The sequence below is a fragment of the Phyllobates terribilis genome, unplaced genomic scaffold (genome assembly GCF_046119375.1).
Source record: "Phyllobates terribilis strain yellow unplaced genomic scaffold, ASM4611937v1 Scaffold_437__1_contigs__length_1545540, whole genome shotgun sequence".
In the NCBI taxonomy this organism is placed as follows: Eukaryota; Metazoa; Chordata; class Amphibia; order Anura; family Dendrobatidae; genus Phyllobates; species Phyllobates terribilis.
The window spans coordinates 761,333-784,272 of NW_027363197.1; the positions used below are offsets into that span (position 1 = coordinate 761,333).

At 44.8% G+C, this 22,940-nt stretch overlaps 18 non-coding genes across 18 annotated transcripts; all 18 read right to left on the reverse strand.

Annotated features, from left to right (window-relative positions):
• Positions 1-341: 341 nt before the first annotated feature.
• LOC141228770 (U2 spliceosomal RNA) lies at positions 342-532 on the reverse strand. The gene has a single exon (XR_012295571.1). It is a non-coding gene; the product is annotated as a U2 spliceosomal RNA (small nuclear RNA).
• Positions 533-1,647: 1,115 nt separating this feature from the next.
• On the reverse strand, positions 1,648-1,838 carry LOC141228771 (U2 spliceosomal RNA). The gene has a single exon (XR_012295572.1). It is a non-coding gene; the product is annotated as a U2 spliceosomal RNA (small nuclear RNA).
• Positions 1,839-2,953: 1,115 nt separating this feature from the next.
• Positions 2,954-3,144, reverse strand: LOC141228772 (U2 spliceosomal RNA). Its single transcript, XR_012295573.1, has one exon. It is a non-coding gene; the product is annotated as a U2 spliceosomal RNA (small nuclear RNA).
• A 1,115-nt stretch (positions 3,145-4,259) lies between these two features.
• LOC141228773 (U2 spliceosomal RNA) lies at positions 4,260-4,450 on the reverse strand. The gene has a single exon (XR_012295574.1). It is a non-coding gene; the product is annotated as a U2 spliceosomal RNA (small nuclear RNA).
• A 1,115-nt stretch (positions 4,451-5,565) lies between these two features.
• Positions 5,566-5,756, reverse strand: LOC141228775 (U2 spliceosomal RNA). The gene has a single exon (XR_012295576.1). It is a non-coding gene; the product is annotated as a U2 spliceosomal RNA (small nuclear RNA).
• Positions 5,757-6,871: 1,115 nt separating this feature from the next.
• Positions 6,872-7,062, reverse strand: LOC141228291 (U2 spliceosomal RNA). Its single transcript, XR_012295206.1, has one exon. It is a non-coding gene; the product is annotated as a U2 spliceosomal RNA (small nuclear RNA).
• Positions 7,063-8,177: 1,115 nt separating this feature from the next.
• Positions 8,178-8,368, reverse strand: LOC141228776 (U2 spliceosomal RNA). Its single transcript, XR_012295577.1, has one exon. It is a non-coding gene; the product is annotated as a U2 spliceosomal RNA (small nuclear RNA).
• Positions 8,369-9,483: 1,115 nt separating this feature from the next.
• LOC141228777 (U2 spliceosomal RNA) lies at positions 9,484-9,674 on the reverse strand. Its single transcript, XR_012295578.1, has one exon. It is a non-coding gene; the product is annotated as a U2 spliceosomal RNA (small nuclear RNA).
• Positions 9,675-10,789: 1,115 nt separating this feature from the next.
• On the reverse strand, positions 10,790-10,980 carry LOC141228778 (U2 spliceosomal RNA). Its single transcript, XR_012295579.1, has one exon. It is a non-coding gene; the product is annotated as a U2 spliceosomal RNA (small nuclear RNA).
• Positions 10,981-12,095: 1,115 nt separating this feature from the next.
• On the reverse strand, positions 12,096-12,286 carry LOC141228779 (U2 spliceosomal RNA). The gene has a single exon (XR_012295580.1). It is a non-coding gene; the product is annotated as a U2 spliceosomal RNA (small nuclear RNA).
• Positions 12,287-13,401: 1,115 nt separating this feature from the next.
• On the reverse strand, positions 13,402-13,592 carry LOC141228286 (U2 spliceosomal RNA). The gene has a single exon (XR_012295202.1). It is a non-coding gene; the product is annotated as a U2 spliceosomal RNA (small nuclear RNA).
• A 1,115-nt stretch (positions 13,593-14,707) lies between these two features.
• LOC141228780 (U2 spliceosomal RNA) lies at positions 14,708-14,898 on the reverse strand. Its single transcript, XR_012295581.1, has one exon. It is a non-coding gene; the product is annotated as a U2 spliceosomal RNA (small nuclear RNA).
• A 1,115-nt stretch (positions 14,899-16,013) lies between these two features.
• Positions 16,014-16,204, reverse strand: LOC141228781 (U2 spliceosomal RNA). Its single transcript, XR_012295582.1, has one exon. It is a non-coding gene; the product is annotated as a U2 spliceosomal RNA (small nuclear RNA).
• A 1,115-nt stretch (positions 16,205-17,319) lies between these two features.
• On the reverse strand, positions 17,320-17,510 carry LOC141228288 (U2 spliceosomal RNA). The gene has a single exon (XR_012295203.1). It is a non-coding gene; the product is annotated as a U2 spliceosomal RNA (small nuclear RNA).
• Positions 17,511-18,625: 1,115 nt separating this feature from the next.
• LOC141228782 (U2 spliceosomal RNA) lies at positions 18,626-18,816 on the reverse strand. Its single transcript, XR_012295583.1, has one exon. It is a non-coding gene; the product is annotated as a U2 spliceosomal RNA (small nuclear RNA).
• Positions 18,817-19,931: 1,115 nt separating this feature from the next.
• On the reverse strand, positions 19,932-20,122 carry LOC141228783 (U2 spliceosomal RNA). The gene has a single exon (XR_012295584.1). It is a non-coding gene; the product is annotated as a U2 spliceosomal RNA (small nuclear RNA).
• Positions 20,123-21,234: 1,112 nt separating this feature from the next.
• On the reverse strand, positions 21,235-21,425 carry LOC141228784 (U2 spliceosomal RNA). Its single transcript, XR_012295585.1, has one exon. It is a non-coding gene; the product is annotated as a U2 spliceosomal RNA (small nuclear RNA).
• Positions 21,426-22,540: 1,115 nt separating this feature from the next.
• LOC141228786 (U2 spliceosomal RNA) lies at positions 22,541-22,731 on the reverse strand. Its single transcript, XR_012295587.1, has one exon. It is a non-coding gene; the product is annotated as a U2 spliceosomal RNA (small nuclear RNA).
• Positions 22,732-22,940: the final 209 nt, after the last annotated feature.

The window sequence follows — 22,940 nt, forward strand, 5'->3', positions numbered from 1 at the left end:
TACTGAAAGGTCAATTATATTGTGCAGCTTATCTCACCACCTGTAGTTATTTAGGTGAAAGCTCCAAAATGCTTGCCTAATATGTCTGTTTATCCAAAAGGAAGTAAAAAGGGAGAGCTAGAAAGATAGCATTGCATCACATTACATGGCAATGCAATGCACAGTTGCTGAAGTTGAACCAAAATGAGCTTGTAATCTGGCTTCTGCAACTTTGAACATGAAAAATCCAATGAGGAGAAGAAAAGCAAAGCCAAAGAGTCCATCCCAAAATCCGACAAACAAGCAAAATGAACAAAAAACATTGAATTCAATTCTTTCTGATTTTAGAAACTGCATTAAAGAAGGGGTGCACCGGTCCTGGAGATACTGCAATACCAGGTCAATGCGTGGAGTGGACAGAGCAAGCTCTTTTTCCATCTCCCTGTTCTAAAAATCCATTTAATATATGGTCCCCAGATAGGGGACGTATCAGATATTAAACTGATAAGAACAGATACTACACTTGATCTTAGCCAAAAGGCCGAGAAGCGATAACCAGAATTGGTTTCAAACTACGGAGCCACCCAAGGATCCTGAAAAGTCCATTTGTGGAGATGAGCTCCTGGACTCCCGTTAAGAAGACATGTTGTCAACCTCTAGATCCCTTACATGCCTGCACTTTTCGGCTTGCTGCTGCTGCAATCCACGCGTTTTAGATCTGCATAACTCCACCTCTTTAAACACAGCACCTTCACCCCCTGCTGTTCCCACCCGCCTCAACACCGTTGGAAGGGAGGAGAACCAATTAAGGCGGGGGGTGGGGTGGAACGAGCAGCTGTCTACCCTTAGCAGGAGGGCTCCTGATTACATACCTCTCCTGCTGCTGCTGCTGCTGGCTGTCCAGCAGCAGACTGAAGGTGGCTGCTGCTGTGCACAGGTATATAAAGGCTCAGAGCCTATTATGACACGCGCAGCCAGCGTTCCATTGCCACATTCCATCTACTGCAGGCAGGATACCTGGCTGGCTGAATGTCGCTGAGAAGCTCACAGAGACCGCCATAAGCAACAGTTTAACAGAATGCCACAGACTAATCAACCAAACTTTTTGGGTTGGGTTCTCTTTTATAGTCTGCAGGCATTAAATGAAAGAAGTCAGTGTTCCAGCAGAAGGAGACAACGTTTCAGAAAAGGCATTGTAGCAAACCAAAAAAGAAATTTTAAGCGCAGCAGAGTAACCAGCGCACATACCTGTTAGCTCAGGTGAGTTTAAAAGGCTGCTGTTAATAACAAGGGCATTTGCTAAATAGATGGTGTGTGTGCAACAATATACTGAAAGGTCAATTATATTGTGCAGCTTATCTCACCACCTGTAGTTATTTAGGTGAAAGCTCCAAAATGCTTGCCTAATATGTCTGTTTATCCAAAAGGAAGTAAAAAGGGAGAGCTAGAAAGATAGCATTGCATCACATTACATGGCAATGCAATGCACAGTTGCTGAAGTTGAACCAAAATGAGCTTGTAATCTGGCTTCTGCAACTTTGAACATGAAAAATCCAATGAGGAGAAGAAAAGCAAAGCCAAAGAGTCCATCCCAAAATCCGACAAACAAGCAAAATGAACAAAAAACATTGAATTCAATTCTTTCTGATTTTAGAAACTGCATTAAAGAAGGGGTGCACCGGTCCTGGAGATACTGCAATACCAGGTCAATGCGTGGAGTGGACAGAGCAAGCTCTTTTTCCATCTCCCTGTTCTAAAAATCCATTTAATATATGGTCCCCAGATAGGGGACGTATCAGATATTAAACTGATAAGAACAGATACTACACTTGATCTTAGCCAAAAGGCCGAGAAGCGATAACCAGAATTGGTTTCAAACTACGGAGCCACCCAAGGATCCTGAAAAGTCCATTTGTGGAGATGAGCTCCTGGACTCCCGTTAAGAAGACATGTTGTCAACCTCTAGATCCCTTACATGCCTGCACTTTTCGGCTTGCTGCTGCTGCAATCCACGCGTTTTAGATCTGCATAACTCCACCTCTTTAAACACAGCACCTTCACCCCCTGCTGTTCCCACCCGCCTCAACACCGTTGGAAGGGAGGAGAACCAATTAAGGCGGGGGGTGGGGTGGAACGAGCAGCTGTCTACCCTTAGCAGGAGGGCTCCTGATTACATACCTCTCCTGCTGCTGCTGCTGCTGGCTGTCCAGCAGCAGACTGAAGGTGGCTGCTGCTGTGCACAGGTATATAAAGGCTCAGAGCCTATTATGACACGCGCAGCCAGCGTTCCATTGCCACATTCCATCTACTGCAGGCAGGATACCTGGCTGGCTGAATGTCGCTGAGAAGCTCACAGAGACCGCCATAAGCAACAGTTTAACAGAATGCCACAGACTAATCAACCAAACTTTTTGGGTTGGGTTCTCTTTTATAGTCTGCAGGCATTAAATGAAAGAAGTCAGTGTTCCAGCAGAAGGAGACAACGTTTCAGAAAAGGCATTGTAGCAAACCAAAAAAGAAATTTTAAGCGCAGCAGAGTAACCAGCGCACATACCTGTTAGCTCAGGTGAGTTTAAAAGGCTGCTGTTGATAACAAGGGCATTTGCTAAATAGATGGTGTGTGTGCAACAATATACTGAAAGGTCAATTATATTGTGCAGCTTATCTCACCACCTGTAGTTATTTAGGTGAAAGCTCCAAAATGCTTGCCTAATATGTCTGTTTATCCAAAAGGAAGTAAAAAGGGAGAGCTAGAAAGATAGCATTGCATCACATTACATGGCAATGCAATGCACAGTTGCTGAAGTTGAACCAAAATGAGCTTGTAATCTGGCTTCTGCAACTTTGAACATGAAAAATCCAATGAGGAGAAGAAAAGCAAAGCCAAAGAGTCCATCCCAAAATCCGACAAACAAGCAAAATGAACAAAAAACATTGAATTCAATTCTTTCTGATTTTAGAAACTGCATTAAAGAAGGGGTGCACCGGTCCTGGAGATACTGCAATACCAGGTCAATGCGTGGAGTGGACAGAGCAAGCTCTTTTTCCATCTCCCTGTTCTAAAAATCCATTTAATATATGGTCCCCAGATAGGGGACGTATCAGATATTAAACTGATAAGAACAGATACTACACTTGATCTTAGCCAAAAGGCCGAGAAGCGATAACCAGAATTGGTTTCAAACTACGGAGCCACCCAAGGATCCTGAAAAGTCCATTTGTGGAGATGAGCTCCTGGACTCCCGTTAAGAAGACATGTTGTCAACCTCTAGATCCCTTACATGCCTGCACTTTTCGGCTTGCTGCTGCTGCAATCCACGCATTTTAGATCTGCATAACTCCACCTCTTTAAACACAGCACCTTCACCCCCTGCTGTTCCCACCCGCCTCAACACCGTTGGAAGGGAGGAGAACCAATTAAGGCGGGGGGTGGGGTGGAACGAGCAGCTGTCTACCCTTAGCAGGAGGGCTCCTGATTACATACCTCTCCTGCTGCTGCTGCTGCTGGCTGTCCAGCAGCAGACTGAAGGTGGCTGCTGCTGTGCACAGGTATATAAAGGCTCAGAGCCTATTATGACACGCGCAGCCAGCGTTCCATTGCCACATTCCATCTACTGCAGGCAGGATACCTGGCTGGCTGAATGTCGCTGAGAAGCTCACAGAGACCGCCATAAGCAACAGTTTAACAAAATGCCACAGACTAATCAACCAAACTTTTTGGGTTGGGTTCTCTTTTATAGTCTGCAGGCATTAAATGAAAGAAGTCAGTGTTCCAGCAGAAGGAGACAACGTTTCAGAAAAGGCATTGTAGCAAACCAAAAAAGAAATTTTAAGCGCAGCAGAGTAACCAGCGCACATACCTGTTAGCTCAGGTGAGTTTAAAAGGCTGCTGTTGATAACAAGGGCATTTGCTAAATAGATGGTGTGTGTGCAACAATATACTGAAAGGTCAATTATATTGTGCAGCTTATCTCACCACCTGTAGTTATTTAGGTGAAAGCTCCAAAATACTTGCCTAATATGTCTGTTTATCCAAAAGGAAGTAAAAAGGGAGAGCTAGAAAGATAGCATTGCATCACATTACATGGCAATGCAATGCACAGTTGCTGAAGTTGAACCAAAATGAGCTTGTAATCTGGCTTCTGCAACTTTGAACATGAAAAATCCAATGAGGAGAAGAAAAGCAAAGCCAAAGAGTCCATCCCAAAATCCGACAAACAAGCAAAATGAACAAAAAACATTGAATTCAATTCTTTCTGATTTTAGAAACTGCATTAAAGAAGGGGTGCACCGGTCCTGGAGATACTGCAATACCAGGTCAATGCGTGGAGTGGACAGAGCAAGCTCTTTTTCCATCTCCCTGTTCTAAAAATCCATTTAATATATGGTCCCCAGATAGGGGACGTATCAGATATTAAACTGATAAGAACAGATACTACACTTGATCTTAGCCAAAAGGCCGAGAAGCGATAACCAGAATTGGTTTCAAACTACGGAGCCACCCAAGGATCCTGAAAAGTCCATTTGTGGAGATGAGCTCCTGGACTCCCGTTAAGAAGACATGTTGTCAACCTCTAGATCCCTTACATGCCTGCACTTTTCGGCTTGCTGCTGCTGCAATCCACGCATTTTAGATCTGCATAACTCCACCTCTTTAAACACAGCACCTTCACCCCCTGCTGTTCCCACCCGCCTCAACACCGTTGGAAGGGAGGAGAACCAATTAAGGCGGGGGGTGGGGTGGAACGAGCAGCTGTCTACCCTTAGCAGGAGGGCTCCTGATTACATACCTCTCCTGCTGCTGCTGCTGCTGGCTGTCCAGCAGCAGACTGAAGGTGGCTGCTGCTGTGCACAGGTATATAAAGGCTCAGAGCCTATTATGACACGCGCAGCCAGCGTTCCATTGCCACATTCCATCTACTGCAGGCAGGATACCTGGCTGGCTGAATGTCGCTGAGAAGCTCACAGAGACCGCCATAAGCAACAGTTTAACAGAATGCCACAGACTAATCAACCAAACTTTTTGGGTTGGGTTCTCTTTTATAGTCTGCAGGCATTAAATGAAAGAAGTCAGTGTTCCAGCAGAAGGAGACAACGTTTCAGAAAAGGCATTGTAGCAAACCAAAAAAGAAATTTTAAGCGCAGCAGAGTAACCAGCGCACATACCTGTTAGCTCAGGTGAGTTTAAAAGGCTGCTGTTGATAACAAGGGCATTTGCTAAATAGATGGTTTGTGTGCAACAATATACTGAAAGGTCAATTATATTGGGCAGCTTATCTCACCACCTGTAGTTATTTAGGTGAAAGCTCCAAAATGCTTGCCTAATATGTCTGTTTATCCAAAAGGAAGTAAAAAGGGAGAGCTAGAAAGATAGCATTGCATCACATTACATGGCAATGCAATGCACAGTTGCTGAAGTTGAACCAAAATGAGCTTGTAATCTGGCTTCTGCAACTTTGAACATGAAAAATCCAATGAGGAGAAGAAAAGCAAAGCCAAAGAGTCCATCCCAAAATCCGACAAACAAGCAAAATGAACAAAAAACATTGAATTCAATTCTTTCTGATTTTAGAAACTGCATTAAAGAAGGGGTGCACCGGTCCTGGAGATACTGCAATACCAGGTCAATGCGTGGAGTGGACAGAGCAAGCTCTTTTTCCATCTCCCTGTTCTAAAAATCCATTTAATATATGGTCCCCAGATAGGGGACGTATCAGATATTAAACTGATAAGAACAGATACTACACTTGATCTTAGCCAAAAGGCCGAGAAGCGATAACCAGAATTGGTTTCAAACTACGGAGCCACCCAAGGATCCTGAAAAGTCCATTTGTGGAGATGAGCTCCTGGACTCCCGTTAAGAAGACATGTTGTCAACCTCTAGATCCCTTACATGCCTGCACTTTTCGGCTTGCTGCTGCTGCAATCCACGCGTTTTAGATCTGCATAACTCCACCTCTTTAAACACAGCACCTTCACCCCCTGCTGTTCCCACCCGCCTCAACACCGTTGGAAGGGAGGAGAACCAATTAAGGCGGGGGGTGGGGTGGAACGAGCAGCTGTCTACCCTTAGCAGGAGGGCTCCTGATTACATACCTCTCCTGCTGCTGCTGCTGCTGGCTGTCCAGCAGCAGACTGAAGGTGGCTGCTGCTGTGCACAGGTATATAAAGGCTCAGAGCCTATTATGACACGCGCAGCCAGCGTTCCATTGCCACATTCCATCTACTGCAGGCAGGATACCTGGCTGGCTGAATGTCGCTGAGAAGCTCACAGAGACCGCCATAAGCAACAGTTTAACAGAATGCCACAGACTAATCAACCAAACTTTTTGGGTTGGGTTCTCTTTTATAGTCTGCAGGCATTAAATGAAAGAAGTCAGTGTTCCAGCAGAAGGAGACAACGTTTCAGAAAAGGCATTGTAGCAAACCAAAAAAGAAATTTTAAGCGCAGCAGAGTAATCAGCGCACATACCTGTTAGCTCAGGTGAGTTTAAAAGGCTGCTGTTGATAACAAGGGCATTTGCTAAATAGATGGTGTGTGTGCAACAATATACTGAAAGGTCAATTATATTGGGCAGCTTATCTCACCACCTGTAGTTATTTAGGTGAAAGCTCCAAAATGCTTGCCTAATATGTCTGTTTATCCAAAAGGAAGTAAAAAGGGAGAGCTAGAAAGATAGCATTGCATCACATTACATGGCAATGCAATGCACAGTTGCTGAAGTTGAACCAAAATGAGCTTGTAATCTGGCTTCTGCAACTTTGAACATGAAAAATCCAATGAGGAGAAGAAAAGCAAAGCCAAAGAGTCCATCCCAAAATCCGACAAACAAGCAAAATGAACAAAAAACATTGAATTCAATTCTTTCTGATTTTAGAAACTGCATTAAAGAAGGGGTGCACCGGTCCTAGAGATACTGCAATACCAGGTCAATGCGTGGAGTGGACAGAGCAAGCTCTTTTTCCATCTCCCTGTTCTAAAAATCCATTTAATATATGATCCCCAGATAGGGGACGTATCAGATATTAAACTGATAAGAACAGATACTACACTTGATCTTAGCCAAAAGGCCGAGAAGCGATAACCAGAATTGGTTTCAAACTACGGAGCCACCCAAGGATCCTGAAAAGTCCATTTGTGGAGATGAGCTCCTGGACTCCCGTTAAGAAGACATGTTGTCAACCTCTAGATCCCTTACATGCCTGCACTTTTCGGCTTGCTGCTGCTGCAATCCACGCGTTTTAGATCTGCATAACTCCACCTCTTTAAACACAGCACCTTCACCCCCTGCTGTTCCCACCCGCCTCAACACCGTTGGAAGGGAGGAGAACCAATTAAGGCGGGGGGTGGGGTGGAACGAGCAGCTGTCTACCCTTAGCAGGAGGGCTCCTGATTACATACCTCTCCTGCTGCTGCTGCTGCTGGCTGTCCAGCAGCAGACTGAAGGTGGCTGCTGCTGTGCACAGGTATATAAAGGCTCAGAGCCTATTATGACACGCGCAGCCAGCGTTCCATTGCCACATTCCATCTACTGCAGGCAGGATACCTGGCTGGCTGAATGTCGCTGAGAAGCTCACAGAGACCGCCATAAGCAACAGTTTAACAGAATGCCACAGACTAATCAACCAAACTTTTTGGGTTGGGTTCTCTTTTATAGTCTGCAGGCATTAAATGAAAGAAGTCAGTGTTCCAGCAGAAGGAGACAACGTTTCAGAAAAGGCATTGTAGCAAACCAAAAAAGAAATTTTAAGCGCAGCAGAGTAACCAGCGCACATACCTGTTAGCTCAGGTGAGTTTAAAAGGCTGCTGTTGATAACAAGGGCATTTGCTAAATAGATGGTGTGTGTGCAACAATATACTGAAAGGTCAATTATATTGTGCAGCTTATCTCACCACCTGTAGTTATTTAGGTGAAAGCTCCAAAATGCTTGCCTAATATGTCTGTTTATCCAAAAGGAAGTAAAAAGGGAGAGCTAGAAAGATAGCATTGCATCACATTACATGGCAATGCAATGCACAGTTGCTGAAGTTGAACCAAAATGAGCTTGTAATCTGGCTTCTGCAATTTTGAACATGAAAAATCCAATGAGGAGAAGAAAAGCAAAGCCAAAGAGTCCATCCCAAAATCCGACAAACAAGCAAAATGAACAAAAAACATTGAATTCAATTCTTTCTAATTTTAGAAACTGCATTAAAGAAGGGGTGCACCGGTCCTGGAGATACTGCAATACCAGGTCAATGCGTGGAGTGGACAGAGCAAGCTCTTTTTCCATCTCCCTGTTCTAAAAATCCATTTAATATATGGTCCCCAGATAGGGGACGTATCAGATATTAAACTGATAAGAACAGATACTACACTTGATCTTAGCCAAAAGGCCGAGAAGCGATAACCAGAATTGGTTTCAAACTACGGAGCCACCCAAGGATCCTGAAAAGTCCATTTGTGGAGATGAGCTCCTGGACTCCCGTTAAGAAGACATGTTGTCAACCTCTAGATCCCTTACATGCCTGCACTTTTCGGCTTGCTGCTGCTGCAATCCACGCGTTTTAGATCTGCATAACTCCACCTCTTTAAACACAGCACCTTCACCCCCTGCTGTTCCCACCCGCCTCAACACCGTTGGAAGGGAGGAGAACCAATTAAGGCGGGGGGTGGGGTGGAACGAGCAGCTGTCTACCCTTAGCAGGAGGGCTCCTGATTACATACCTCTCCTGCTGCTGCTGCTGCTGGCTGTCCAGCAGCAGACTGAAGGTGGCTGCTGCTGTGCACAGGTATATAAAGGCTCAGAGCCTATTATGACACACGCAGCCAGCGTTCCATTGCCACATTCCATCTACTGCAGGCAGGATACCTGGCTGGCTGAATGTCGCTGAGAAGCTCACAGAGACCGCCATAAGCAACAGTTTAACAAAATGCCACAGACTAATCAACCAAACTTTTTGGGTTGGGTTCTCTTTTATAGTCTGCAGGCATTAAATGAAAGAAGTCAGTGTTCCAGCAGAAGGAGACAACGTTTCAGAAAAGGCATTGTAGCAAACCAAAAAAGAAATTTTAAGCGCAGCAGAGTAACCAGCGCACATACCTGTTAGCTCAGGTGAGTTTAAAAGGCTGCTGTTGATAACAAGGGCATTTGCTAAATAGATGGTGTGTGTGCAACAATATACTGAAAGGTCAATTATATTGTGCAGCTTATCTCACCACCTGTAGTTATTTAGGTGAAAGCTCCAAAATACTTGCCTAATATGTCTGTTTATCCAAAAGGAAGTAAAAAGGGAGAGCTAGAAAGATAGCATTGCATCACATTACATGGCAATGCAATGCACAGTTGCTGAAGTTGAACCAAAATGAGCTTGTAATCTGGCTTCTGCAACTTTGAACATGAAAAATCCAATGAGGAGAAGAAAAGCAAAGCCAAAGAGTCCATCCCAAAATCCGACAAACAAGCAAAATGAACAAAAAACATTGAATTCAATTCTTTCTGATTTTAGAAACTGCATTAAAGAAGGGGTGCACCGGTCCTGGAGATACTGCAATACCAGGTCAATGCGTGGAGTGGACAGAGCAAGCTCTTTTTCCATCTCCCTGTTCTAAAAATCCATTTAATATATGGTCCCCAGATAGGGGACGTATCAGATATTAAACTGATAAGAACAGATACTACACTTGATCTTAGCCAAAAGGCCGAGAAGCGATAACCAGAATTGGTTTCAAACTACGGAGCCACCCAAGGATCCTGAAAAGTCCATTTGTGGAGATGAGCTCCTGGACTCCCGTTAAGAAGACATGTTGTCAACCTCTAGATCCCTTACATGCCTGCACTTTTCGGCTTGCTGCTGCTGCAATCCACGCGTTTTAGATCTGCATAACTCCACCTCTTTAAACACAGCACCTTCACCCCCTGCTGTTCCCACCCGCCTCAACACCGTTGGAAGGGAGGAGAACCAATTAAGGCGGGGGGTGGGGTGGAACGAGCAGCTGTCTACCCTTAGCAGGAGGGCTCCTGATTACATACCTCTCCTGCTGCTGCTGCTGCTGGCTGTCCAGCAGCAGACTGAAGGTGGCTGCTGCTGTGCACAGGTATATAAAGGCTCAGAGCCTATTATGACACGCGCAGCCAGCGTTCCATTGCCACATTCCATCTACTGCAGGCAGGATACCTGGCTGGCTGAATGTCGCTGAGAAGCTCACAGAGACCGCCATAAGCAACAGTTTAACAGAATGCCACAGACTAATCAACCAAACTTTTTGGGTTGGGTTCTCTTTTATAGTCTGCAGGCATTAAATGAAAGAAGTCTGTGTTCCAGCAGAAGGAGACAACGTTTCAGAAAAGGCATTGTAGCAAACCAAAAAAGAAATTTTAAGCGCAGCAGAGTAACCAGCGCACATACCTGTTAGCTCAGGTGAGTTTAAAAGGCTGCTGTTGATAACAAGGGCATTTGCTAAATAGATGGTGTGTGTGCAACAATATACTGAAAGGTCAATTATATTGTGCAGCTTATCTCACCACCTGTAGTTATTTAGGTGAAAGCTCCAAATTGCTTGCCTAATATGTCTGTTTATCCAAAAGGAAGTAAAAAGGGAGAGCTAGAAAGATAGCATTGCATCACATTACATGGCAATGCAATGCACAGTTGCTGAAGTTGAACCAAAATGAGCTTGTAATCTGGCTTCTGCAACTTTGAACATGAAAAATCCAATGAGGAGAAGAAAAGCAAAGCCAAAGAGTCCATCCCAAAATCCGACAAACAAGCAAAATGAACAAAAAACATTGAATTCAATTCTTTCTGATTTTAGAAACTGCATTAAAGAAGGGGTGCACCGGTCCTGGAGATACTGCAATACCAGGTCAATGCGTGGAGTGGACAGAGCAAGCTCTTTTTCCATCTCCCTGTTCTAAAAATCCATTTAATATATGGTCCCCAGATAGGGGACGTATCAGATATTAAACTGATAAGAACAGATACTACACTTGATCTTAGCCAAAAGGCCGAGAAGCGATAACCAGAATTGGTTTCAAACTACGGAGCCACCCAAGGATCCTGAAAAGTCCATTTGTGGAGATGAGCTCCTGGACTCCCGTTAAGAAGACATGTTGTCAACCTCTAGATCCCTTACATGCCTGCACTTTTCGGCTTGCTGCTGCTGCAATCCACGCGTTTTAGATCTGCATAACTCCACCTCTTTAAACACAGCACCTTCACCCCCTGCTGTTCCCACCCGCCTCAACACCGTTGGAAGGGAGGAGAACCAATTAAGGCGGGGGGTGGGGTGGAACGAGCAGCTGTCTACCCTTAGCAGGAGGGCTCCTGATTACATACCTCTCCTGCTGCTGCTGCTGCTGGCTGTCCAGCAGCAGACTGAAGGTGGCTGCTGCTGTGCACAGGTATATAAAGGCTCAGAGCCTATTATGACACGCGCAGCCAGCGTTCCATTGCCACATTCCATCTACTGCAGGCAGGATACCTGGCTGGCTGAATGTCGCTGAGAAGCTCACAGAGACCGCCATAAGCAACAGTTTAACAGAATGCCACAGACTAATCAACCAAACTTTTTGGGTTGGGTTCTCTTTTATAGTCTGCAGGCATTAAATGAAAGAAGTCAGTGTTCCAGCAGAAGGAGACAACGTTTCAGAAAAGGCATTGTAGCAAACCAAAAAAGAAATTTTAAGCGCAGCAGAGTAACCAGCGCACATACCTGTTAGCTCAGGTGAGTTTAAAAGGCTGCTGTTGATAACAAGGGCATTTGCTAAATAGATGGTGTGTGTGCAACAATATACTGAAAGGTCAATTATATTGTGCAGCTTATCTCACCACCTGTAGTTATTTAGGTGAAAGCTCCAAAATGCTTGCCTAATATGTCTGTTTATCCAAAAGGAAGTAAAAAGGGAGAGCTAGAAAGATAGCATTGCATCACATTACATGGCAATGCAATGCACAGTTGCTGAAGTTGAACCAAAATGAGCTTGTAATCTGGCTTCTGCAACTTTGAACATGAAAAATCCAATGAGGAGAAGAAAAGCAAAGCCAAAGAGTCCATCCCAAAATCCGACAAACAAGCAAAATGAACAAAAAACATTGAATTCAATTCTTTCTGATTTTAGAAACTGCATTAAAGAAGGGGTGCACCGGTCCTGGAGATACTGCAATACCAGGTCAATGCGTGGAGTGGACAGAGCAAGCTCTTTTTCCATCTCCCTGTTCTAAAAATCCATTTAATATATGGTCCCCAGATAGGGGACGTATCAGATATTAAACTGATAAGAACAGATACTACACTTGATCTTAGCCAAAAGGCCGAGAAGCGATAACCAGAATTGGTTTCAAACTACGGAGCCACCCAAGGATCCTGAAAAGTCCATTTGTGGAGATGAGCTCCTGGACTCCCGTTAAGAAGACATGTTGTCAACCTCTAGATCCCTTACATGCCTGCACTTTTCGGCTTGCTGCTGCTGCAATCCACGCGTTTTAGATCTGCATAACTCCACCTCTTTAAACACAGCACCTTCACCCCCTGCTGTTCCCACCCGCCTCAACACCGTTGGAAGGGAGGAGAACCAATTAAGGCGGGGGGTGGGGTGGAACGAGCAGCTGTCTACCCTTAGCAGGAGGGCTCCTGATTACATACCTCTCCTGCTGCTGCTGCTGCTGGCTGTCCAGCAGCAGACTGAAGGTGGCTGCTGCTGTGCACAGGTATATAAAGGCTCAGAGCCTATTATGACACGCGCAGCCAGCGTTCCATTGCCACATTCCATCTACTGCAGGCAGGATACCTGGCTGGCTGAATGTCGCTGAGAAGCTCACAGAGACCGCCATAAGCAACAGTTTAACAGAATGCCACAGACTAATCAACCAAACTTTTTGGGTTGGGTTCTCTTTTATAGTCTGCAGGCATTAAATGAAAGAAGTCAGTGTTCCAGCAGAAGGAGACAACGTTTCAGAAAAGGCATTGTAGCAAACCAAAAAAGAAATTTTAAGCGCAGCAGAGTAACCAGCGCACATACCTGTTAGCTCAGGTGAGTTTAAAAGGCTGCTGTTGATAACAAGGGCATTTGCTAAATAGATGGTGTGTGTGCAACAATATACTGAAAGGTCAATTATATTGTGCAGCTTATCTCACCACCTGTAGTTATTTAGGTGAAAGCTCCAAAATGCTTGCCTAATATGTCTGTTTATCCAAAAGGAAGTAAAAAGGGAGAGCTAGAAAGATAGCATTGCATCACATTACATGGCAATGCAATGCACAGTTGCTGAAGTTAAACCAAAATGAGCTTGTAATCTGGCTTCTGCAACTTTGAACATGAAAAATCCAATGAGGAGAAGAAAAGCAAAGCCAAAGAGTCCATCCTAAAATCCGACAAACAAGCAAAATGAACAAAAAACATTGAATTCAATTCTTTCTGATTTTAGAAACTGCATTAAAGAAGGGGTGCACCGGTCCTGGAGATACTGCAATACCAGGTCAATGCGTGGAGTGGACAGAGCAAGCTCTTTTTCCATCTCCCTGTTCTAAAAATCCATTTAATATATGGTCCCCAGATAGGGGACGTATCAGATATTAAACTGGTAAGAACAGATACTACACTTGATCTTAGCCAAAAGGCCGAGAAGCGATAACCAGAATTGGTTTCAAACTACGGAGCCACCCAAGGATCCTGAAAAGTCCATTTGTGGAGATGAGCTCCTGGACTCCCGTTAAGAAGACATGTTGTCAACCTCTAGATCCCTTACATGCCTGCACTTTTCGGCTTGCTGCTGCTGCAATCCACGCGTTTTAGATCTGCATAACTCCACCTCTTTAAACACAGCACCTTCACCCCCTGCTGTTCCCACCCGCCTCAACACCGTTGGAAGGGAGGAGAACCAATTAAGGCGGGGGGTGGGGTGGAACGAGCAGCTGTCTACCCTTAGCAGGAGGGCTCCTGATTACATACCTCTCCTGCTGCTGCTGCTGCTGGCTGTCCAGCAGCAGACTGAAGGTGGCTGCTGCTGTGCACAGGTATATAAAGGCTCAGAGCCTATTATGACACGCGCAGCCAGCGTTCCATTGCCACATTCCATCTACTGCAGGCAGGATACCTGGCTGGCTGAATGTCGCTGAGAAGCTCACAGAGACCGCCATAAGCAACAGTTTAACAGAATGCCACAGACTAATCAACCAAACTTTTTGGGTTGGGTTCTCTTTTATAGTCTGCAGGCATTAAATGAAAGAAGTCAGTGTTCCAGCAGAAGGAGACAACGTTTCAGAAAAGGCATTGTAGCAAACCAAAAAAGAAATTTTAAGCGCAGCAGAGTAACCAGCGCACATACCTGTTAGCTCAGGTGAGTTTAAAAGGCTGCTGTTGATAACAAGGGCATTTGCTAAATAGATGGTGTGTGTGCAACAATATACTGAAAGGTCAATTATATTGTGCAGCTTATCTCACCACCTGTAGTTATTTAGGTGAAAGCTCCAAAATGCTTGCCTAATATGTCTGTTTATCCAAAAGGAAGTAAAAAGGGAGAGCTAGAAAGATAGCATTGCATCACATTACATGGCAATGCAATGCACAGTTGCTGAAGTTGAACCAAAATGAGCTTGTAATCTGGCTTCTGCAACTTTGAACATGAAAAATCCAATGAGGAGAAGAAAAGCAAAGCCAAAGAGTCCATCCCAAAATCCGACAAACAAGCAAAATGAACAAAAAACATTGAATTCAATTCTTTCTGATTTTAGAAACTGCATTAAAGAAGGGGTGCACCGGTCCTGGAGATACTGCAATACCAGGTCAATGCGTGGAGTGGACAGAGCAAGCTCTTTTTCCATCTCCCTGTTCTAAAAATCCATTTAATATATGGTCCCCAGATAGGGGACGTATCAGATATTAAACTGATAAGAACAGATACTACACTTGATCTTAGCCAAAAGGCCGAGAAGCGATAACCAGAATTGGTTTCAAACTACGGAGCCACCCAAGGATCCTGAAAAGTCCATTTGTGGAGATGAGCTCCTGGACTCCCGTTAAGAAGACATGTTGTCAACCTCTAGATCCCTTACATGCCTGCACTTTTCGGCTTGCTGCTGCTGCAATCCACGCGTTTTAGATCTGCATAACTCCACCTCTTTAAACACAGCACCTTCACCCCCTGCTGTTCCCACCCGCCTCAACACCGTTGGAAGGGAGGAGAACCAATTAAGGCGGGGGGTGGGGTGGAACGAGCAGCTGTCTACCCTTAGCAGGAGGGCTCCTGATTACATACCTCTCCTGCTGCTGCTGCTGCTGGCTGTCCAGCAGCAGACTGAAGGTGGCTGCTGCTGTGCACAGGTATATAAAGGCTCAGAGCCTATTATGACACGCGCAGCCAGCGTTCCATTGCCACATTCCATCTACTGCAGGCAGGATACCTGGCTGGCTGAATGTCGCTGAGAAGCTCACAGAGACCGCCATAAGCAACAGTTTAACAGAATGCCACAGACTAATCAACCAAACTTTTTGGGTTGGGTTCTCTTTTATAGTCTGCAGGCATTAAATGAAAGAAGTCAGTGTTCCAGCAGAAGGAGACAACGTTTCAGAAAAGGCATTGTAGCAAACCAAAAAAGAAATTTTAAGCGCAGCAGAGTAACCAGCGCACATACCTGTTAGCTCAGGTGAGTTTAAAAGGCTGCTGTTGATAACAAGGGCATTTGCTAAATAGATGGTGTGTGTGCAACAATATACTGAAAGGTCAATTATATTGTGCAGCTTATCTCACCACCTGTAGTTATTTAGGTGAAAGCTCCAAAATGCTTGCCTAATATGTCTGTTTATCCAAAAGGAAGTAAAAAGGGAGAGCTAGAAAGATAGCATTGCATCACATTACATGGCAATGCAATGCACAGTTGCTGAAGTTGAACCAAAATGAGCTTGTAATCTGGCTTCTGCAACTTTGAACATGAAAAATCCAATGAGGAGAAGAAAAGCAAAGCCAAAGAGTCCATCCCAAAATCCGACAAACAAGCAAAATGAACAAAAAACATTGAATTCAATTCTTTCTGATTTTAGAAACTGCATTAAAGAAGGGGTGCACCGGTCCTGGAGATACTGCAATACCAGGTCAATGCGTGGAGTGGACAGAGCAAGCTCTTTTTCCATCTCCCTGTTCTAAAAATCCATTTAATATATGGTCCCCAGATAGGGGACGTATCAGATATTAAACTGATAAGAACAGATACTACACTTGATCTTAGCCAAAAGGCCGAGAAGCGATAACCAGAATTGGTTTCAAACTACGGAGCCACCCAAGGATCCTGAAAAGTCCATTTGTGGAGATGAGCTCCTGGACTCCCGTTAAGAAGACATGTTGTCAACCTCTAGATCCCTTACATGCCTGCACTTTTCGGCTTGCTGCTGCTGCAATCCACGCGTTTTAGATCTGCATAACTCCACCTCTTTAAACACAGCACCTTCACCCCCTGCTGTTCCCACCCGCCTCAACACCGTTGGAAGGGAGGAGAACCAATTAAGGCGGGGGGTGGGGTGGAACGAGCAGCTGTCTACCCTTAGCAGGAGGGCTCCTGATTACATACCTCTCCTGCTGCTGCTGCTGCTGGCTGTCCAGCAGCAGACTGAAGGTGGCTGCTGCTGTGCACAGGTATATAAAGGCTCAGAGCCTATTATGACACGCGCAGCCAGCGTTCCATTGCCACATTCCATCTACTGCAGGCAGGATACCTGGCTGGCTGAATGTCGCTGAGAAGCTCACAGAGACCGCCATAAGCAACAGTTTAACAGAATGCCACAGACTAATCAACCAAACTTTTTGGGTTGGGTTCTCTTTTATAGTCTGCAGGCATTAAATGAAAGAAGTCAGTGTTCCAGCAGAAGGAGACAACGTTTCAGAAAAGGCATTGTAGCAAACCAAAAAAGAAATTTTAAGCGCAGCAGAGTAACCAGCGCACATACCTGTTAGCTCAGGTGAGTTTAAAAGGCTGCTGTTGATAACAAGGGCATTTGCTAAATAGATGGTGTGTGTGCAACAATATACTGAAAGGTCAATTATATTGTGCAGCTTATCTCACCACCTGTAGTTATTTAGGTGAAAGCTCCAAAATGCTTGCCTAATATGTCTGTTTATCCAAAAGGAAGTAAAAAGGGAGAGCTAGAAAGATAGCATTGCATCACATTACATGGCAATGCAATGCACAGTTGCTGAAGTTAAACCAAAATGAGCTTGTAATCTGGCTTCTGCAACTTTGAACATGAAAAATCCAATGAGGAGAAGAAAAGCAAAGCCAAAGAGTCCATCCTAAAATCCGACAAACAAGCAAAATGAACAAAAAACATTGAATTCAATTCTTTCTGATTTTAGAAACTGCATTAAAGAAGGGGTGCACCGGTCCTGGAGATACTGCAATACCAGGTCAATGCGTGGAGTGGACAGAGCAAGCTCTTTTTCCATCTCCCTGTTCTAAAAATCCATTTAATATATGGTCCCCAGATAGGGGACGTATCAGATATTAAACTGGTAAGAACAGATACTACACTTGATCTTAGCCAAAAGGCCGAGAAGCGATAACCAGAATTGGTTTCAAACTACGGAGCCACCCAAGGATCCTGAAAAGTCCATTTGTGGAGATGAGCTCCTGGACTCCCGTTAAGAAGACATGTTGTCAACCTCTAGATCCCTTACATGCCTGCACTTTTCGGCTTGCTGCTGCTGCAATCCACGCGTTTTAGATCTGCATAACTCCACCTCTTTAAACACAGCACCTTCACCCCCTGCTGTTCCCACCCGCCTCAACACCGTTGGAAGGGAGGAGAACCAATTAAGGCGGGGGGTGGGGTGGAACGAGCAGCTGTCTACCCTTAGCAGGAGGGCTCCTGATTACATACCTCTCCTGCTGCTGCTGCTGCTGGCTGTCCAGCAGCAGACTGAAGGTGGCTGCTGCTGTGCACAGGTATATAAAGGCTCAGAGCCTATTATGACACGCGCAGCCAGCGTTCCATTGCCACATTCCATCTACTGCAGGCAGGATACCTGGCTGGCTGAATGTCGCTGAGAAGCTCACAGAGACCGCCATAAGCAACAGTTTAACAGAATGCCACAGACTAATCAACCAAACTTTTTGGGTTGGGTTCTCTTTTATAGTCTGCAGGCATTAAATGAAAGAAGTCAGTGTTCCAGCAGAAGGAGACAACGTTTCAGAAAAGGCATTGTAGCAAACCAAAAAAGAAATTTTAAGCGCAGCAGAGTAACCAGCGCACATACCTGTTAGCTCAGGTGAGTTTAAAAGGCTGCTGTTGATAACAAGGGCATTTGCTAAATAGATGGTGTGTGTGCAACAATATACTGAAAGGTCAATTATATTGTGCAGCTTATCTCACCACCTGTAGTTATTTAGGTGAAAGCTCCAAAATGCTTGCCTAATATGTCTGTTTATCCAAAAGGAAGTAAAAAGGGAGAGCTAGAAAGATAGCATTGCATCACATTACATGGCAATGCAATGCACAGTTGCTGAAGTTGAACCAAAATGAGCTTGTAATCTGGCTTCTGCAACTTTGAACATGAAAAATCCAATGAGGAGAAGAAAAGCAAAGCCAAAGAGTCCATCCCAAAATCCGACAAACAAGCAAAATGAACAAAAAACATTGAATTCAATTCTTTCTGATTTTAGAAACTGCATTAAAGAAGGGGTGCACCGGTCCTGGAGATACTGCAATACCAGGTCAATGCGTGGAGTGGACAGAGCAAGCTCTTTTTCCATCTCCCTGTTCTAAAAATCCATTTAATATATGGTCCCCAGATAGGGGACGTATCAGATATTAAACTGATAAGAACAGATACTACACTTGATCTTAGCCAAAAGGCCGAGAAGCGATAACCAGAATTGGTTTCAAACTACGGAGCCACCCAAGGATCCTGAAAAGTCCATTTGTGGAGATGAGCTCCTGGACTCCCGTTAAGAAGACATGTTGTCAACCTCTAGATCCCTTACATGCCTGCACTTTTCGGCTTGCTGCTGCTGCAATCCACGCGTTTTAGATCTGCATAACTCCACCTCTTTAAACACAGCACCTTCACCCCCTGCTGTTCCCACCCGCCTCAACACCGTTGGAAGGGAGGAGAACCAATTAAGGCGGGGGGTGGGGTGGAACGAGCAGCTGTCTACCCTTAGCAGGAGGGCTCCTGATTACATACCTCTCCTGCTGCTGCTGCTGCTGGCTGTCCAGCAGCAGACTGAAGGTGGCTGCTGCTGTGCACAGGTATATAAAGGCTCAGAGCCTATTATGACACGCGCAGCCAGCGTTCCATTGCCACATTCCATCTACTGCAGGCAGGATACCTGGCTGGCTGAATGTCGCTGAGAAGCTCACAGAGACCGCCATAAGCAACAGTTTAACAGAATGCCACAGACTAATCAACCAAACTTTTTGGGTTGGGTTCTCTTTTATAGTCTGCAGGCATTAAATGAAAGAAGTCAGTGTTCCAGCAGAAGGAGACAACGTTTCAGAAAAGGCATTGTAGCAAACCAAAAAAGAAATTTTAAGCGCAGCAGAGTAACCAGCGCACATACCTGTTAGCTCAGGTGAGTTTAAAAGGCTGCTGTTGATAACAAGGGCATTTGCTAAATAGATGGTGTGTGTGCAACAATATACTGAAAGGTCAATTATATTGTGCAGCTTATCTCACCACCTGTAGTTATTTAGGTGAAAGCTCCAAAATGCTTGCCTAATATGCCTGTTTATCCAAAAGGAAGTAAAAAGGGAGAGCTAGAAAGATAGCATTGCATCACATTACATGGCAATGCAATGCACAGTTGCTGAAGTTGAACCAAAATGAGCTTGCAATCTGGCTTCTGCAACTTTGAACATGAAAAATCCAATGAGGAGAAGAAAAGCAAAGCCAAAGAGTCCATCCCAAAATCCGACAAACAAGCAAAATGAGCAAAAAACATTGAATTCAATTCTTTCTGATTTTAGAAACTGCATTAAAGAAGGGGTGCACCGGTCCTGGAGATACTGCAATACCAGGTCAATGCGTGGAGTGGACAGAGCAAGCTCTTTTTCCATCTCCCTGTTCTAAAAATCCATTTAATATATGGTCCCCAGATAGGGGACGTATCAGATATTAAACTGATAAGAACAGATACTACACTTGATCTTAGCCAAAAGGCCGAGAAGCGATAACCAGAATTGGTTTCAAACTACGGAGCCACCCAAGGATCCTGAAAAGTCCATTTGTGGAGATGAGCTCCTGGACTCCCGTTAAGAAGACATGTTGTCAACCTCTAGATCCCTTACATGCCTGCACTTTTCGGCTTGCTGCTGCTGCAATCCACGCGTTTTAGATCTGCATAACTCCACCTCTTTAAACACAGCACCTTCACCCCCTGCTGTTCCCACCCGCCTCAACACCGTTGGAAGGGAGGAGAACCAATTAAGGCGGGGGGTGGGGTGGAACGAGCAGCTGTCTACCCTTAGCAGGAGGGCTCCTGATTACATACCTCTCCTGCTGCTGCTGCTGGCTGTCCAGCAGCAGACTGAAGGTGGCTGCTGCTGTGCACAGGTATATAAAGGCTCAGAGCCTATTATGACACGCGCAGCCAGCGTTCCATTGCCACATTCCATCTACTGCAGGCAGGATACCTGGCTGGCTGAATGTCGCTGAGAAGCTCACAGAGACCGCCATAAGCAACAGTTTAACAGAATGCCACAGACTAATCAACCAAACTTTTTGGGTTGGGTTCTCTTTTATAGTCTGCAGGCATTAAATGAAAGAAGTCAGTGTTCCAGCAGAAGGAGACAACGTTTCAGAAAAGGCATTGTAGCAAACCAAAAAAGAAATTTTAAGCGCAGCAGAGTAACCAGCGCACATACCTGTTAGCTCAGGTGAGTTTAAAAGGCTGCTGTTGATAACAAGGGCATTTGCTAAATAGATGGTGTGTGTGCAACAATATACTGAAAGGTCAATTATATTGTGCAGCTTATCTCACCACCTGTAGTTATTTAGGTGAAAGCTCCAAAATGCTTGCCTAATATGTCTGTTTATCCAAAAGGAAGTAAAAAGGGAGAGCTAGAAAGATAGCATTGCATCACATTACATGGCAATGCAATGCACAGTTGCTGAAGTTGAACCAAAATGAGCTTGTAATCTGGCTTCTGCAACTTTGAACATGAAAAATCCAATGAGGAGAAGAAAAGCAAAGCCAAAGAGTCCATCCCAAAATCCGACAAACAAGCAAAATGAACAAAAAACATTGAATTCAATTCTTTCTGATTTTAGAAACTGCATTAAAGAAGGGGTGCACCGGTCCTGGAGATACTGCAATACCAGGTCAATGCGTGGAGTGGACAGAGCAAGCTCTTTTTCCATCTCCCTGTTCTAAAAATCCATTTAATATATGGTCCCCAGATAGGGGACGTATCAGATATTAAACTGATAAGAACAGATACTACACTTGATCTTAGCCAAAAGGCCGAGAAGCGATAACCAGAATTGGTTTCAAACTACGGAGCCACCCAAGGATCCTGAAAAGTCCATTTGTGGAGATGAGCTCCTGGACTCCCGTTAAGAAGACATGTTGTCAACCTCTAGATCCCTTACATGCCTGCACTTTTCGGCTTGCTGCTGCTGCAATCCACGCGTTTTAGATCTGCATAACTCCACCTCTTTAAACACAGCACCTTCACCCCCTGCTGTTCCCACCCGCCTCAACACCGTTGGAAGGGAGGAGAACCAATTAAGGCGGGGGGTGGGGTGGAACGAGCAGCTGTCTACCCTTAGCAGGAGGGCTCCTGATTACATACCTCTCCTGCTGCTGCTGCTGCTGGCTGTCCAGCAGCAGACTGAAGGTGGCTGCTGCTGTGCACAGGTATATAAAGGCTCAGAGCCTATTATGACACGCGCAGCCAGCGTTCCATTGCCACATTCCATCTACTGCAGGCAGGATACCTGGCTGGCTGAATGTCGCTGAGAAGCTCACAGAGACCGCCATAAGCAACAGTTTAACAGAATGCCACAGACTAATCAACCAAACTTTTTGGGTTGGGTTCTCTTTTATAGTCTGCAGGCATTAAATGAAAGAAGTCAGTGTTCCAGCAGAAGGAGACAACGTTTCAGAAAAGGCATTGTAGCAAACCAAAAAAGAAATTTTAAGCGCAGCAGAGTAACCAGCGCACATACCTGTTAGCTCAGGTGAGTTTAAAAGGCTGCTGTTGATAACAAGGGCATTTGCTAAATAGATGGTGTGTGTGCAACAATATACTGAAAGGTCAATTATATTGTGCAGCTTATCTCACCACCTGTAGTTATTTAGGTGAAAGCTCCAAAATGCTTGCCTAATATGCCTGTTTATCCAAAAGGAAGTAAAAAGGGAGAGCTAGAAAGATAGCATTGCATCACATTACATGGCAATGCAATGCACAGTTGCTGAAGTTGAACCAAAATGAGCTTGCAATCTGGCTTCTGCAACTTTGAACATGAAAAATCCAATGAGGAGAAGAAAAGCAAAGCCAAAGAGTCCATCCCAAAATCCGACAAACAAGCAAAATGAGCAAAAAACATTGAATTCAATTCTTTCTGATTTTAGAAACTGCATTAAAGAAGGGGTGCACCGGTCCTGGAGATACTGCAATACCAGGTCAATGCGTGGAGTGGACAGAGCAAGCTCTTTTTCCATCTCCCTGTTCTAAAAATCCATTTAATATATGGTCCCCAGATAGGGGACGTATCAGATATTAAACTGATAAGAACAGATACTACACTTGATCTTAGCCAAAAGGCCGAGAAGCGATAACCAGAATTGGTTTCAAACTACGGAGCCACCCAAGGATCCTGAAAAGTCCATTTGTGGAGATGAGCTCCTGGACTCCCGTTAAGAAGACATGTTGTCAACCTCTAGATCCCTTACATGCCTGCACTTTTCGGCTTGCTGCTGCTGCAATCCACGCGTTTTAGATCTGCATAACTCCACCTCTTTAAACACAGCACCTTCACCCCCTGC